This window comes from Bubalus bubalis, chromosome 18 (assembly GCF_019923935.1).
Source record: "Bubalus bubalis isolate 160015118507 breed Murrah chromosome 18, NDDB_SH_1, whole genome shotgun sequence".
Classification (NCBI taxonomy): domain Eukaryota; kingdom Metazoa; phylum Chordata; class Mammalia; order Artiodactyla; family Bovidae; genus Bubalus; species Bubalus bubalis.
The window spans coordinates 60817089-60832570 of record NC_059174.1 but is presented as its reverse complement, the minus strand read 5'-3'; the positions used below and the strand labels follow the sequence as shown (position 1 = coordinate 60832570).

The window sequence follows — 15482 nt, the reverse complement described above, 5'->3', positions numbered from 1 at the left end:
GGGGGTGGTGAATGGGGAGGAATGGGCTGCATTGTTGAGGGTAAGGACCGGGCCTGAATGCCTTGAGGGCAATCTGAGGGAGCTAACGTGAGATAGTAACCTAAACTGCGGGATAGCCAGAGAGAGAGGGGAGAAAAGAGAGAGAGAGAGAACTATCCGCGAAAAGCCCGAACCTAAGGCACTGCCGGCCTGCTCACAGAATAAAGGACTGAGCGAATACCAGAGGAGAGCTAGCTGGCTGTGGACCTGGCCATCCCCAGCTGGAGGCAGGTGGGGGGCAGCCAGAGCCAGAAAGAGGCACTCTCAGCCCCAGAGAAGGCATCTCCTACCAAACTGCGAAAAGGCTTCCAGTTTCAAACCAAGACTTCCTGAGATTCTTGGAGGTTAACATCCACCGGGAGGGTCGCAGCCAGAGATCAGCTCCCCAGAAAAGACACACCACACACCAGAGACGGGCATGCCCCAGAAACCAAGCGGCTAGGACCTGGGAGGTGATAAGATGCACCACACCTTAGGAGAGTGCGCTCGCCAAGCACCTGGTCGCCTGAGCTGCTCGGATAACAGAAGGGCACAAAACGCAGGCCCAACCGAGTCTGTGCCTTTGTGGAGTACCTGAGAACCTGAACCCGAGCAGCTTAGACCTGGGAAGTGCATGCAACCCAGGGCCCGCTCCCTGCACAGCAACCTGAAGCCTGAGCAGTGTAGACTGGGAAAGCTCACACACCGTGAGCAGGGGCAAGCGCAGTGTTGCTGGGACACTGTGAGCACTCCCCACACACGCCAGTGATATTTGTTTGCAGTGTTCCTCCCTCCCCATAGCACGACTGAACAAGTCAGCCTAAACAAGAGACCACCTCGTCCCCTTGTGTCAGGTCGGAAATTAGACACTGAAGAGACCTGCAAACACAAGAAGCCAAATAAACACAGGGAACCGCTTTGGAAATGACAGGTGCAACAGATTAAAATCCCTGTAGTTAACACCGACTACACTGGAAGGGGCCTATACATTTTGAGAACTATAAGCTGGAACAAGGAACTATCTGGAACTGAACTGACCCCACACTGCCCGCAACAGCTCCAGAGAAACTCCTAGATATGTTTTTACTATTACTATTATCTTTTTTTAATTAAAATTTTTTTCCTTTTTTTAAATTCCTCTATTACACCTTTAATTTTTATATTTATAACCAACTATTACATTGCAAAAAAAAGACCCTATTTTTAAAGCAAACTTCATATATATTTCTCATACATTTTGTGATTTTTTAAAAATAATATTGTATTTTTGAAAGTCTAACCTCTACTCTAGATTTTTAATCTTTGCTTTATGGTATTTGTTACCAATTTTGTACATTTAAGAATCCAATCTTTGTAATCATTTTTACTTAGCAGTGTGATTACTGGCTTGATTACTCTCTTCCCCTTTTGACTCTCCTTTTTCTCGCCCAAGTCACCTCTATCTCCTCTCTCCCGTTTCTCTCCTCAACCCAACTCTGTAAATCTCTGTGTGTGTTCCAGGCTGTTGAGAACACTTAGGGAACAGAATACGGCCATGATCTATCTCTCTCCTTTTGATTCCCCCCTTTCTCCTCCTGCTCACCTCTATTTCCTTCCTCCCTCTCCTCTTCTATATGTAACTCCATGACCCTCTCTGAGGGTTCCAGACTGTGGTTAGCACATAGGGAATTGATTACTGGCTAGATTACTCTCTCCCCTTCTGATTTCCCCTCTTCTTCTTGTTATCTCTATCTCCTTCCTCTCTCTTCTCTTCTCTGTGTAACTCTGTGAGCCTCTCTGAGGGTTCCAGACTGTGGAGAGCACATAGGGAATTGTTTACTGGCTAGCTTGCTCTCTCCCCTTTTGATTCCCCCTCTTCTCCTCCTGGTCAGCTCTATCTCCATCCTCCCTCTTCTCTTCTCCATGTAACTCTGTGAACCTCTCTAGGTGTCCCTCACTGTGGAGAATGTTTTCACCATTAACCTAGAAGTTTTATAATCAGTGCTGTATGGATGGAGAAGTCTTGAGGCTACTGTAAGAATAAGACTGAAAACCAGAGGCAGGAGACTTAAGCCCCAAACCTGAGAACACCAGAGAACTCCTGACTCCAGGGAACATTCATTGGTAAGAGATAATCCAAAAGCCTCCATACCTACACTGAAACCAAGCACCACCCAAGAGCCAATAAGTTCCAGAGCAAGCCATACCACTCATATTCTCCAGCAATGCAGGAACATAGCCCTGAGCATCAGTATACAGGCTGCCCAAAGTCACACCAAACCCACAGACATCTCAAAACTCACTACTGGACACTTCATTACACTCCAAACAGAAGAAATCCAGCTCCACCCACCAGAACACAAACACAAGCTTCCCTAACCAGGAAACATTGACAAGCTGCCCGTCCAACCCTACCCACAGAGAGGCACCTCCACAATAAAGAGGAACAACAAACTGCCAGAATACAGAAAGGCCACTGCAAACACAGCAATCTAAATAAGGTGAAAAGGCAGAGAAATACTCAGCAGGTAAAGGAACATGATAAAAGCCCACCAAACCAAACCAAAGAGGAAATAGTGAGTCTACCTGAAAAAGAATTTAGAAAAGTGATAGTAAAAATGAACCAAAATCTTGAAAACAAAATGGAGTTACAGATAAGTAGCCTGGAGACAGGATTGAGAAGATGCAAGAAATGTTGAACAAGGACCTAAAACAAACAAACAAACAAACAAAAAAAACAAAAAAGAGTCAACCAATAATTAATAATGCAATAAATGAGATCAAAACCAACTCTGGAGGGAACCAACAGTAGTTTAACAGAAGCAGAAGATAGGATAAGTGAGGTAGTAGATAGAATGGTAGAAATAAATGAAACACAGAGGAAATGAGAATTAAAAGAAATGAGGACAACCTCAGGGACCTCTGGGACAATGTGAAAGTCCCCAAAATTCAAATGATGGGAGTCCCAGAAGAAGAAGGAAAAAAGAAAGGCTGTGAGAAAATACTTAAAGAGATAATAGTTGAAAACTTCCCTAAAATGGAGAAAGACATAGTCATCCAAGTCCAAGAAACCCAGAGGGTCTCAAACAGGATAAACCCAAGGTGAAACACCCCAAGACACATATTAATCAAATTAACAAAGATCAAACACAAAAAATAAATATTAAAAGCAACAAGGGAAAAACAACAAATAGCACACAAGGGGACTCCCATAAGAATAACAGCTGATCTTTCAATAGAGACTCTTCAGGCCAGAAGGGAATGGCAGGACATATTTAAACTGATGAAAGAGAAAAACCTACAACCCAGATGACTGTACCTAGTAAGGATCTCATTCAAATATGAAGGAGAAATCAAAAGCTTTACAGACAAGCAAAAGCTGAGAAATTCAGCACCACCAAACCAGCTCTTCAACAAATTCTAAAGGATCTTCTCTAGACAGGAAACACAGAAACAGTTTATAAACTCAAACCCAAAACAACAAAGTAAATGGCAATGGGATAATACTTATCAATAATTACCTTAAATGTAAATGGGTTGAATGTCCCAACCAAAAGACAAAGACTGGCTGAATGGATACAAAAAGAAGACCCCTATATATTCTGTCTACAATAGACCCACCTAAAAACAAGGGACACATACAGACTGAAAGTGAAGGGCTGGAAAAAGATATTTCACGCAAATGGAAACCAAAAAAAAAAAAAAAGCAGGAGTAGTGATATTCATATCACATAAAAAAGACTTTAAAACAAAGCCTATGAAAAGAGACAAAGTACACTGCATAATGATCAAAGGATTAATCAAAGAAGAAGATATAACAATTATATATATATGCATCCAACACAGGAGCACCACAATATGTAAGGCAAAAGCTAACAAATATGAAAGGATAAATTAACAGTAACACAATAATAGTGGGAGACCCTCATACCCCACTCACACCTATGGATAGATAAACTAAACAGAAAATTAACAAGGAAACACAGACTTTAAATGACACAATGGACTAGTTAGGCCTAATTGATATCTATAGGACACTTCACCCCAAAACAATGAATTTCACCCTTTTCTCAAGTGCACATGGAATCTTCTAAAGGATAGATCAGAGGGGGAGGAGCCAAGATGGTGGAGGAGTAGGATGGGGAGAACACTTTCTCCCCCACAAATTCATCAAAAGAGCATTTAAACGTTGAGTAAATTCCACAAAACAACTTCTGAATACCGGCAGAGGACATCAGGCACCCAGAAAAGCAACCCAACTCTTCGAAAGGAGGTAGGAAAAAATATAAAAGACAAAAAAAGAGACAAAAGAGGGAGGGACGGAGTTCCGTCCTGGGAAGGGAGTCCTAAAAAGAGAGAAGTTTCCAAACACCAGGAAACCTTCTCACTGCCGAATCTGTGCCGAGCTTTGGAAGCACAGCAGGCAACATAACAGGGAGAAAAAAATAAATAAACAATTAAAAATCACTGATTGCGAGCCCTACGGTAACTCCCCCAGCGGAGAAGCAGCGCAGATGCCTGCACACGCCATTAGCAAGCGGGGGCTGGGCAGGGAAGAGCGGCGTGGGCTGCGTCGCTTAGAGTAAGAATCGGGCCCAAATGTCCTGAGCGCTATCTGAGTGAAATAATTTGGGCTAGCAAGCCAGACTGTGGGATATCTACCACGTGAAAAGCCAGCCCTAACCTAAGACACCGCCAGGCCCGCGCACGGAACAAAGGACTGAACAGAGATAGCCGGCTACAGACCTTCCCCCTCCGGTGACAGGCAGCCAGAGCCGGAAGGGGGCAATCGCAGCCCCAGAGAGACATTATCTATAAAACTGTAAGCAGGCTTCTTTGCTAACTAAAACTTCTTGGGGGTCTGGACGGTCAACATCTGCCTGAGAAGGTGCGCCGGTTTTACACCCAGATAACCGAGTGGCGGGGAGGCGATAGGTCGCAGCATTGGCGCCCGCCAAACACATCACCTGAGCTGCTCAGATCTGGGAAGAACACAAAACGCAGGCCCAACTGAGTCTGCGCCTCTGAGGACTACCCGAGTGCCCGAACCTGAGCGGCTTGGACCTGGGAGCTCAGCCCAGGGCCCGCCTCTGATTGTTCCTGGCGGAACAACCTAGAGCCCGAGCAGTGTGGGCAGGGAGGCTACACGCGCCGTGAGCGGGGTCAGACCCAGTGTGGCTGAGGTACTGCGAGCGCACGCCAGTGTTATTTGTTTGCAGCACCCTTCCCTCCCTCCCCACAGCGCGACTGAACAAATGAGCCTAAAAAAAAAAAAAAAGTGTCCTCCACCGTCCCCTTTGTGTCAGGGCGTAAACCAAACACTGAAGAGACCAGCAAACAGAAGAAACTATAACAGAGGGAAACGCCTTGGAAGCTACAGGCCATAGATTAAAACCCTGTGGTTACTACGGACTACATAGGAAGGGACCTATAGATCTTGAGAAATATAAGTCGGACCAAGGAACTAGCCAAAAATGAACTGAACCCACAATACTCACAAGAAAACCAGAGAAAGACCTAGATATATTTTTACTATTTTTACGATCAAATCTTTCTTTCTTTTTTTTTAAAATTTTTTTTAAAAAAATTTAAGTCCTCTATTGTCCTTTAATTTTCACTTTTATAACCTATTACTTTGCAAAAAAAAAAAAAAAGACCCTATTTTTTTTTCTTCTTCAGCAAACTTCATATATATATTTTATAATTTTTTGACCGTGTTTTTTTTTTTTTTCTTTTTCTTATTTTCTTTAACATTGTATTTTTGAAATTCCAAACTCTACTCTAGATTTTTAATGTTAGCCTTTTGGTATATGTTATCAATTTTGTACCTATAGTTTTTTTTTATAATTTCTGTGACTTTTTTTTCCCCTCGGTTTCTTTCTCTTCTTCTTTTATATAACATCGTATATCTGCAATTCCAAACTCTACTCAAGATTTTTAATTTATGCTTTTTGGTATTTGATATCAATTTTGTACCTGTATTTTCTTTATAATTTTTGTGACATTGTTTTTGTTGGTTGGTTTGTTTTCTCTCTTTATTTTTCTTCTTCTTTTTTTTAATATTGTATTTTTGAAATTCCAAACTCTACTCTAGATTTTTAATTTTTGCTTTTATGTATTTGTTACCAATTTTGTACCTTTAAGAACCCAATCTTCAGGACCCATTTTTCACTAGGGTACGAGATTACTGGCTTGACTGCTCTCTCTCCCTTTGGACTCTCTGTTTTCTCCACCAAGTCACCTATATCTCCTCCCTAACCCCTCTCTACTCTACCCAACTCTGTGAATGTCTGTGTGTTCCAGACGGTGGAGAACACTTAGGGAACTGATTACTGGCTGGATCTGTCTCCCTCCTTTTCATTTCCCCCTTTTATCCTTATGGCCACCTCTGTCTCCTGCCTCCTTCTTCTCTTCTCTGTATAACTCCGTGAACATCTCTGAGCGGTCCAGTTGTGGAGTGCACATAAGGAAGTGACTACTGGCTAGCCCACTCTCTCCACTATTGATTCCACCTCATCTCATTTGGGTCACCTCTAACTCCCTCCTCCCTCTTCTCTTCTCCATGTAATGCTGTGAACCTCTCTGAGTGACCCTCACAGTAGAGAAACTTTTCATCTTTAACGTAGATGTTTTATCAATGGTGCTGTATAGAAGGAGAAGTTTTGAAACTACTGTAAAAATAAGACCAATAACTGGAAGTAGGAGGCTTAAGTCCAAACCCTGACTCCAGGGAACATTAATTGACAGGAGCTCATCAAAGGCCTCCATACCGACATTGAAACCAAGCATCACACAAGGGCCAACAAGTTCCAGGGAAAGACATACCAAGCAAATTCTCCAGCAACAAAGGAACACAGCCCTGAGCTTCAAGATACAGGCTGCCCAAAGTCACCCCAAAACCATAGACATCTCATAACTCATTACTGGACAGTTCATTACACTCCAGAGAGAAGAAATACAGCTCCATCCACCAGAACATCGACACAAGCTTCCCTAACCAGGAAACCTTGACAAGCCACCTGTACAAACCCACACACAGTGAGGAAACGCCACAATAAAGAGAACTCCACAAACTGCCAGAATACAGAAAGGACACCCCAAACTCAGCAATTTAAACAAGATGAAGAGACAGAGGAATACCCAGCAGATAAAGGAACAGGATAAATGCCCACCAAACCAAACAAAAGAGGAAGACATAGGGAATCTACCTGATAAAGAATTCTGAATAATGATAGTGAAATTGATCCAAAATCTTGAAATTAAAATGGAATCACAGATAAATAGCCTGGAGGCAAGGATTGAGAAGATGCAAGAAAGGTTTAACAAGGACTTAGAAGAAATTAAAAAAAGAGTCAATATATAATGAATAATGCAATAAGTGAAATTAAAAACACTCTGGAGGCAACAAATAGTAGAATAACAGAGGCAGAAGATAGGATTAGTGAATTAGAAGATAGAATGGTAGAAATAAATGAATCAGAGAGGATAAAAGAAAATCAAATTAATAGAAATGAGGACAATCTCAGAGACCTCCAGGACAATATTAAACACTACAACATTCGAATCATAGGGGTCCCAGAAGAAGAAGACAAAAAGAAAGACCATGAGAAAATACTTGAGGAGATAATAGTTGGAAACATCCCTAAAATGGGGAAGGAAATAATCACCCAAGTCCAAGAAACCCAGAGAGTCCCAAACAGGATAAACCCAAGGCGAAACACCCCAAGACACATAGTAATCAAATTAACAAAGATCAAACACAAAGAACAAATATTAAAAGCAGCAAGGGAAAAACAACAAATAACACACAAGGGAATTCCCATAAGGATAACAGCTGATCTTTCAATAGAAACTCTTCAAGCCAGGAGGGAATGGCAAGACATACTTAAAATGATGAAAGAAAATAACCTACAGCCCAGATTATTGTACCCAGCAAGGATCTCATTCAAGTATGAAGGAGAAATCAAAAGCTTTTCAGACAAGCAAAAGCTGAGAGAATTCTGCACCACCAAACCAGCTCTCCAACAAATACTAAAGGATATTCTCTAGACAGGAAACACAAAAATGGTGTATAAATTCGAACCCAAATCAATAAAGTAAATGGCAACGGGATCATACTTATCAGTAATTACCTTAAACGTAAATGGGTTGAATGCCCCAACCAAAAGACAAAGACTGGCTGAATGGATACAAAAACAAGACCCCTACTTATGTTGTCTACAAGAGACCCACCTCAAAACAGGGGACACATACAGACTGAAAGTGAAGGGCTGGAAAAAGATTTTCCATGCAAATAGGGACCAAAAGAAAGCAGGAGTAGCAATACTCATATCAGATAAAATAGACTTTAAAACAAAGACTGTGAAAAGAGACAAAGATGGTCACTACATAATGATCAAAGGATCAATCCAAGAAGAAGATATAACAATTATAAATATATATGCACCCAACATGGGAGCACCACAGTATGTAAGACAAATGCTAACAAGTATGAAAGGAGAAATTAACAATAGCACAATAATAGTGGGAGACTTTAATACCCCACTCACACATATGGATAGATCAACTAAACAGAAAATTAACAAGGAAACACAAACTTTAAACAATACAATAGACCAGTTAGACCTAATTGATATCTATAGGACATTTCATCCCCAAACAAAGAATTTCACCTTTTTCTCAAACGCACATGGAACCTTCTCCAGGATAGATGACATCCTGGGCCATAAAGCTAGCCTTGGTAAATTCAAAAAAATAGAAATTATTCCAAGCATCTTTTCTGACCACAATGCAGTAAGATTAGATCTCAATTACAGAAGAAAAACTATTAAAAATTCCAACATATGGAGGCTGAAAACATGCTGCTGAATAACCAACAAATCACAGAAGAAATCAAAAAAGAAATCAAAATTTGCATAGAAACGAATGAAAATGAAAACACAACAACCCAAAACCTGTGGGACATGGTAAAAGCAGTCCTAAGGGGAAAGTTCATAGCAATACAGGCACACCTCAAGAAACAAGAAAAAAGTCAAATAAATAACCTAACTCTACACCTAAAGCAACTAGAAAAGGAAGAAATGAAGAACCCCAGGGTTAGTAGAAGGAAAGAAATCTTAAAACTTAGAGCAGAAATAAATACAAAAGAAACAAAAGAGATCATAGCAAAAGTCAACAAAACCAAAAGCTGGTTTTTTGAAAGGATAAATAAAATTGACAAACCATTAGCCAGACTCATCAAGAAACAAAGGGAGAAAAATCAAATCAATAAAATTAGAAATGAAAATGGAGAGATCACAACAGACAACACAGAAATACAAAGGATCATAAGAGACTACTATCAACAATTATATGCCAATAAAATGGACAACGTGGAAGAAATGGACAAATTCTTAGAAAAGTACAACTTTCCAAAACTGGACCAGGAAGAAATAGAAAATCTTAACAGACCCATCACAAGCATGGAAATTGAAACTGTAATCAAAAATCTTCCAGCAAACAAAAGCCCAGGTCCAGACGGCTTCACAGCTGAATTCTACCAAAAATTTAGAGAAGAGCTAACACCTATCCTGCTCAAACTCTTCCAGAAAATTGCAGAGGATGGTAAACTTCCAAACTCATTCTATGAGGCCACCATCAACCTAATACCAAAACCTGACAAAGATCCCACAAAAAAAGAAAACTACAGGCCAATATCACTGATGAACAAAAATGCAAAAATCCTTAATAAAATTCTAGCAATCAGAATTCAACAACACATTAAAAAGATCATACACCATGACCAAGTGGGCTTTATCGCAGGTATGCAAGGATTCTTCAATATCTGCAAATCAATCAATGTAATACACCACATTAACAAATTGAAAAATAAAAACCATATGATTATCTCAATAGATGCAGAGAAAGCCTTTGACAAAATTCAACATCCATTTATGATCAAAACTCTCCAGAAAGCAGGAATAGAAGGAACATACCTCAACATAATAAAAGCTATATATGACAAACCCACAGCAAACATTATCCTCAATGGTGAAAAATTGAAAGCATTTCCTCTAAAGTCAGGAACAAGACAAGGGTGCCCACTTTCACCATTACTATTCAACATAGTTTTGGAAGTTTTGGCCACAGCAATCAGAGCAGAAAAAGAAAAAAAAGGAATCCAGATTGGAAAAGAAGAAGTAAAGCTCTCACCGTTTGCAGATGACATGATCCTCTACATAGAAAACCCTAAAGACTCCACCAGAAAATTACTAGAACTAATCAATGACTATAGTAAAGTTGCAGGATATAAAATCAACACACAGAAATCCCTTGCATTCCTATACACTAATAATGAGAAAACAGAAAGAGAAATTAAGGAAACAATTCCATTCACCATTGCAATGGAAAGAATAAAATACTTTGGAATATATCTACCTAAAGAAACTAAAGACCTATATATAGAAAACTATAAAACACTGGTGAAAGAAATCAAAGAGGACACTAACAGATGGAGAAATATACCATGTTCATGGATTGGAAGAATCAATATAGTGAAAATGAGTATACTACCCAAAGCAATTTATAGATTCAATGCAATCCCTATCAAGCTACCAACAGTATTCTTCACAGAGCTAGAACAAATAATTTCACAATTTGTATGGAAATACAAAAAACCTCGAATAGCCAAAGCGATCTTGAGAAAGAAGAATGGAACTGGAGGAATCAACCTACCTGACTTCAGGCTCTACTACAAAGCCACAGTCATCAAGACAGTATGGTACTGGCACAAAGACAGAAATATAGATCAATGGAACAAAATAGAAAGCCCAGAGATAAATCCACGCACATATGGACACCTTATCTTTGACAAAGGAGGCAAGAATACACAATGGATTAAAGACAATCTCTTTAACAAGTGGTGCTGGGAAATCTGGCCAACTACTTGTAAAAGAATGAAACTAGAACACTTTCTAACACCATACACAAAAATAAACTCAAAATGGATTAAAGATCTAAATGTAAGACCAGAAACTATAAAACTCTTAGAGGAGAACATAGGCAAAACACTCTCTGACATACATCACAGCAGGATCCTCTATGACCCACCTCCCAGAATATTGGAAATAAAAGCAAAAATAAACAAATGGGACCTAACTAACCTTAAAAGCTTCTGCACATCAAAGGAAACTATTAGCAAGGTGAAAAGACAGCCTTCAGAATGGGAGAAGATAATAGCAAATGAAGCAACTGACAAACAACTAATCTCGAGAATATACAAGCAACTCCTACAGCTCAACTCCAGAAAAATAAATGACCCAATCAAAAAATGGGCCAAAGAACTAAATAGACATTTCTCCAAAGAAGACATACAGATGGCTAACAAACACATGAAAAGATGCTCATTATCAGAGAAATGCATTATCAGAGAAATGCAAATCAAAACCATTATGAGGTATCATTTCACACCAGTCAGAATGGCTGCGATCCAAAAGTCTACAAGCAATAAATGCTGGAGAGGATGTGGAGAAAAGGGAACCCTCTTACACTGTTGGTGGGAATGCAAACTAGTACAGCCACTATGGAGAACAGTGTGGAGATTCCTTAAAAAATTGGAAATAGAACTGCCTTATGATCCAGCAATCCCACTGCTGGGCAGACACACTGAGGAAACCAGAAGGGAAAGAGACACGTGTACCCCAGTGTTCATCACAGCACTGTTTATAATAGCCAGGACATGGAAGCAACCTAGATGCCCATCAGCAGATGAATGGATAAGAAAGCTGTGGTACATATACACAATGGAGTATTACTCAGCCATTAAAAAGAATACATTTGAATCAGTTCTAATGAGGTGGATGAAACTGGAGCCTATTATACAGAGTGAAGTAAGCCAGAAAGAAAAACACGAATACAGTATACTAACGCATATATATGGAATTTAGAAAGATGGTAACAATAACCCTGTGTACGAGACAGCAAAAGAGACACTGATGTATAGAACAGTCTTATGGACTCTGTGCAAGAGGGAGATGGTGGGAAGATTTGGGAGAATGGCATTGAAACATGTAAAATATCATGTATGAAACGAGTTGCCTGTCCAGATTAGATGCACGATACTGGATGCTTGGGGCTGGTGCACTGGGATGACCCAGAGGGATGGTATGGGGAGGGAGGAGGGAGGAGGGTTCAGGATGGGGAACACATGTATACCTGTGGCAGATTCATTTTGATATTTGTCAAAACTAATACAATTATGTAAAGTTTAAAAATAAAATAAAATTTAAAAAACAAACACACACACACACAAAAAACAAAAGCAAGAAATCCTACAAAGGGGGAAGGTGAGGGGAGGGATAAATTAGGAGGTTGGGCTTAACATGCACACTACTCTATATAAAATCGATGATCGACAAGGACTTACTGTTTAGCATGGGGAACTATACTAAATATTCTATAATAATCTATACGGGAAAAAAATCTGAAAATGAATGAATGCGTGTATAACTGATCCACTTTGTTGTACGCCTGAAACTAACACAACATTGTTAAGCAACCATATCCTAATATGAAATAAAAATAATAATAAAAAAAGGATAGATCACATCCTGGGCCATAAATCTAGCCTTGGTAAATTCAAAAAAAATTTAAATCATTCTAAGCATCTTTTCTGACCACAATGCCATAAGATTAGATGTCAAATACAGGGAAAAAAAAATTTTTTTTAATTCCAACATATGGAGGCTAAACAATACGCTTCTAAATAACCAACAAATCATAGAAAAAATAAAAAATAAATCACAATATGCACAGAAATGAAAGAAAATGAAAACACAACAACCCAAAACCTATGGGACACTGTAAAAGCAGTGCTAAGGGGAAGGTTCATAGCAATACAGGCTCACCTCAAGACACAAGAAAAAAGTCAAATAAATAACCTAACTCTACACTTAAAGCAACTAGAAAAGGAAGAAATGAAGAACTCTAAGGTTAGTAGAAGGAAAGAAATCTTAAAAATTAGGGCAGGAATAAATGGAAAATAAACAAAAGAGACCATAGCAAAAATCAACAAAGCTAAAAGCTGCTTTTATGAGAAGATAAATAACATTGACAAAACATTAGCCAGACTCATCAAGAAACAAAGGGAGAAGAATCAAATCAACACAATTAGAAATGAAAATGGATAAATCACAGCAGACAACTCAGAAAAACAAAGGATCATAAGAGACTACTATCAGCAACTATATGCCAATAAAATGGACAGCTTGGAAGAAATGGGCAAATTCTTAGAAAAATATAACTTTCCAAAAGTGAACCAGGAAGAAATAGAAAATCTTAACAGACCCATCACAAGCACAGAAATCAAAACTGTAATCAGAAATCTTCCAGCAAACAAAAGCCCAGGTCCAGACGGCTTCACAGCTGAATTCAACCAATAATTTAAAGAGCTAACACATATCCTACTCAAACTCTTCAAGAAAAGTGCATAGGAATGTAAACTGCCAAAGTAATTCTATGAGGCCACCATCACCCTAATACCAAAACCTGACAAATATGCCACAAAAAAAAGAAAACTACAGGTCAACATCACTGATGAACATAGATGCAAAAATCCTTAACAAAATGCTAGCAAACAGAATCCAACAACATATTAAAAAGATCACACATCATGACCAAGTGGGATTTATCCCAGGGATGCTTGGATTCTTTAATATCCACAAATAAATCAACATAATAGACTACATTAAAAAAAATTGAAAGATAAAAATCATATGATTCTCTCAATAGATGCAGAGAAAGCCTTTGACAAAATTCAACATCCATTTATGATAAAAAAAACTCTCCAGAAAACAGGCATAGAAGGAACATACCTCAACATAATAAAAGCTATATATGACAAACCTACAGCAAACATTATCCTCAATGGGGAAAAATTGAAAGCATTTCCTCTAAAGTCAGGAACAAGGCAAGGGTGCCCATTCTCACCACTACTATTCAACATAGTTTTGGAAGTTTTGGCCACAGCAATCAGAGGAGAAAAAGAAATAAAAGGAATCCAGATTGGAAAAGAAGAAATAAAATGCTCATTGTTTGCAGATGCCTCTACATAGAAAACCCTAAAGACTCTACCAGAAAATTACTAGAGCTAATCAATGAATATAGTAAAGTTGCAGGATATAAAATCAACACACAGAAATCCCTTGCATTCCTATGCACTAACAATGAGAAAACAGAAAGAGAAATTAAGGAAACATTTCCATTCACCATTGCAACGAAAAGAATAAAATACTTTGGAATATATCTACCTAAAGAAACTAAAGGCCTATATATAGAAAACTATAAAGCACTGATGAAAGAAATCAAAGAGGACACAAATAGATGGAGAAATATACCACGTTCATGGATTGGAAGAATCAATATAGTGAAAATGAGTATACGACCCAAAGCAATCTATAGATTCAATGCAATCCCTATCAAGCTACCAACAGTATTTTTCACAGAACTAGAACAAATAATTTCACAATTTGTATGGAAATACAAAAACCTTGAATAGCCAAAGCAATCCTCAAAAAGAAGAATGAAACTGGAGGAATCAACCTGCCTGACTTCAGACTATACTACAAATCTACACTCATCAAGACAGTATGGTACTGGCACAAGACAGAAATATAGATCAATGGAACAAAATGGAAAGCCTGGAGATAAATCCATGCACCTATGGACACCTTATTTTTGACAAAGGAGGCAAGAACATACAATGGAGAAAAGACAATCTCTTTAACAAGTGGTGCTGGGAAAACTGGTCAACCACTAGTAAAAGAATGAAATTATAACACTTTCTAACACCATACACAAAAATAAACTCAAAATGGATTAAAGATCTAAATGTAAGACCAGAAGCTATAAAACTTCTAGAGGAAAACATAGGCAAAACACTCTGACATAAATCAGCAGGATCCTCTATGACCCACCTCCCAAAGTAATGGAAATAAAAGCAAAAATAAACAAATGGGACCTAATTAAACTGAAAAGTTTTTGCACAACAAAGGAAACCATAAACAAGGTGAAAATACAGCCTTCAGAATGGGAGAAAAGAATAGCAAACAAAGCAACTGACAAAGACAAAGAATTAGTCTCAAAAATATACAAGCAGCTCCTGCAGCTCAATTCCAGAAAAATAAATGACCCAATCAAAAAGTGGGCCAAAGAATTAAGCAGACATTACTCCAAAGAAGACATAGAGGTGGCTAACACAAGAAAAGATGCTCAAGATCACTCATTATCAGAGAAATTCAAATCAAAACCACAATGAGGTACCATCTCACACCGGTCTGAATGGCTGCTATCCAAAAATCTACAAACAATAAATGCTGGAGAGGGTGTGGAGAAAAGGGAACCCTCTTACACTGTTGGTAGGAATGCAAACTAATGAAGCCATTATGGAGAACGGTGTGGAGATTCCTTAAAACACTGGAAATAGAACTGCCATATGACCCAGAAATCCC

General features: G+C 38.9%; 1 protein-coding gene across 8 annotated transcripts in view; it reads right to left on the bottom strand.

Moving 5' to 3' along the window:
* The window catches only part of LOC102416495 (cationic amino acid transporter 3), a 33908-nt gene that overhangs the window by 2079 nt on the left and 16347 nt on the right, over positions 1 to 15482 (bottom strand). The gene's annotated exons all lie outside the window — the stretch shown is intronic.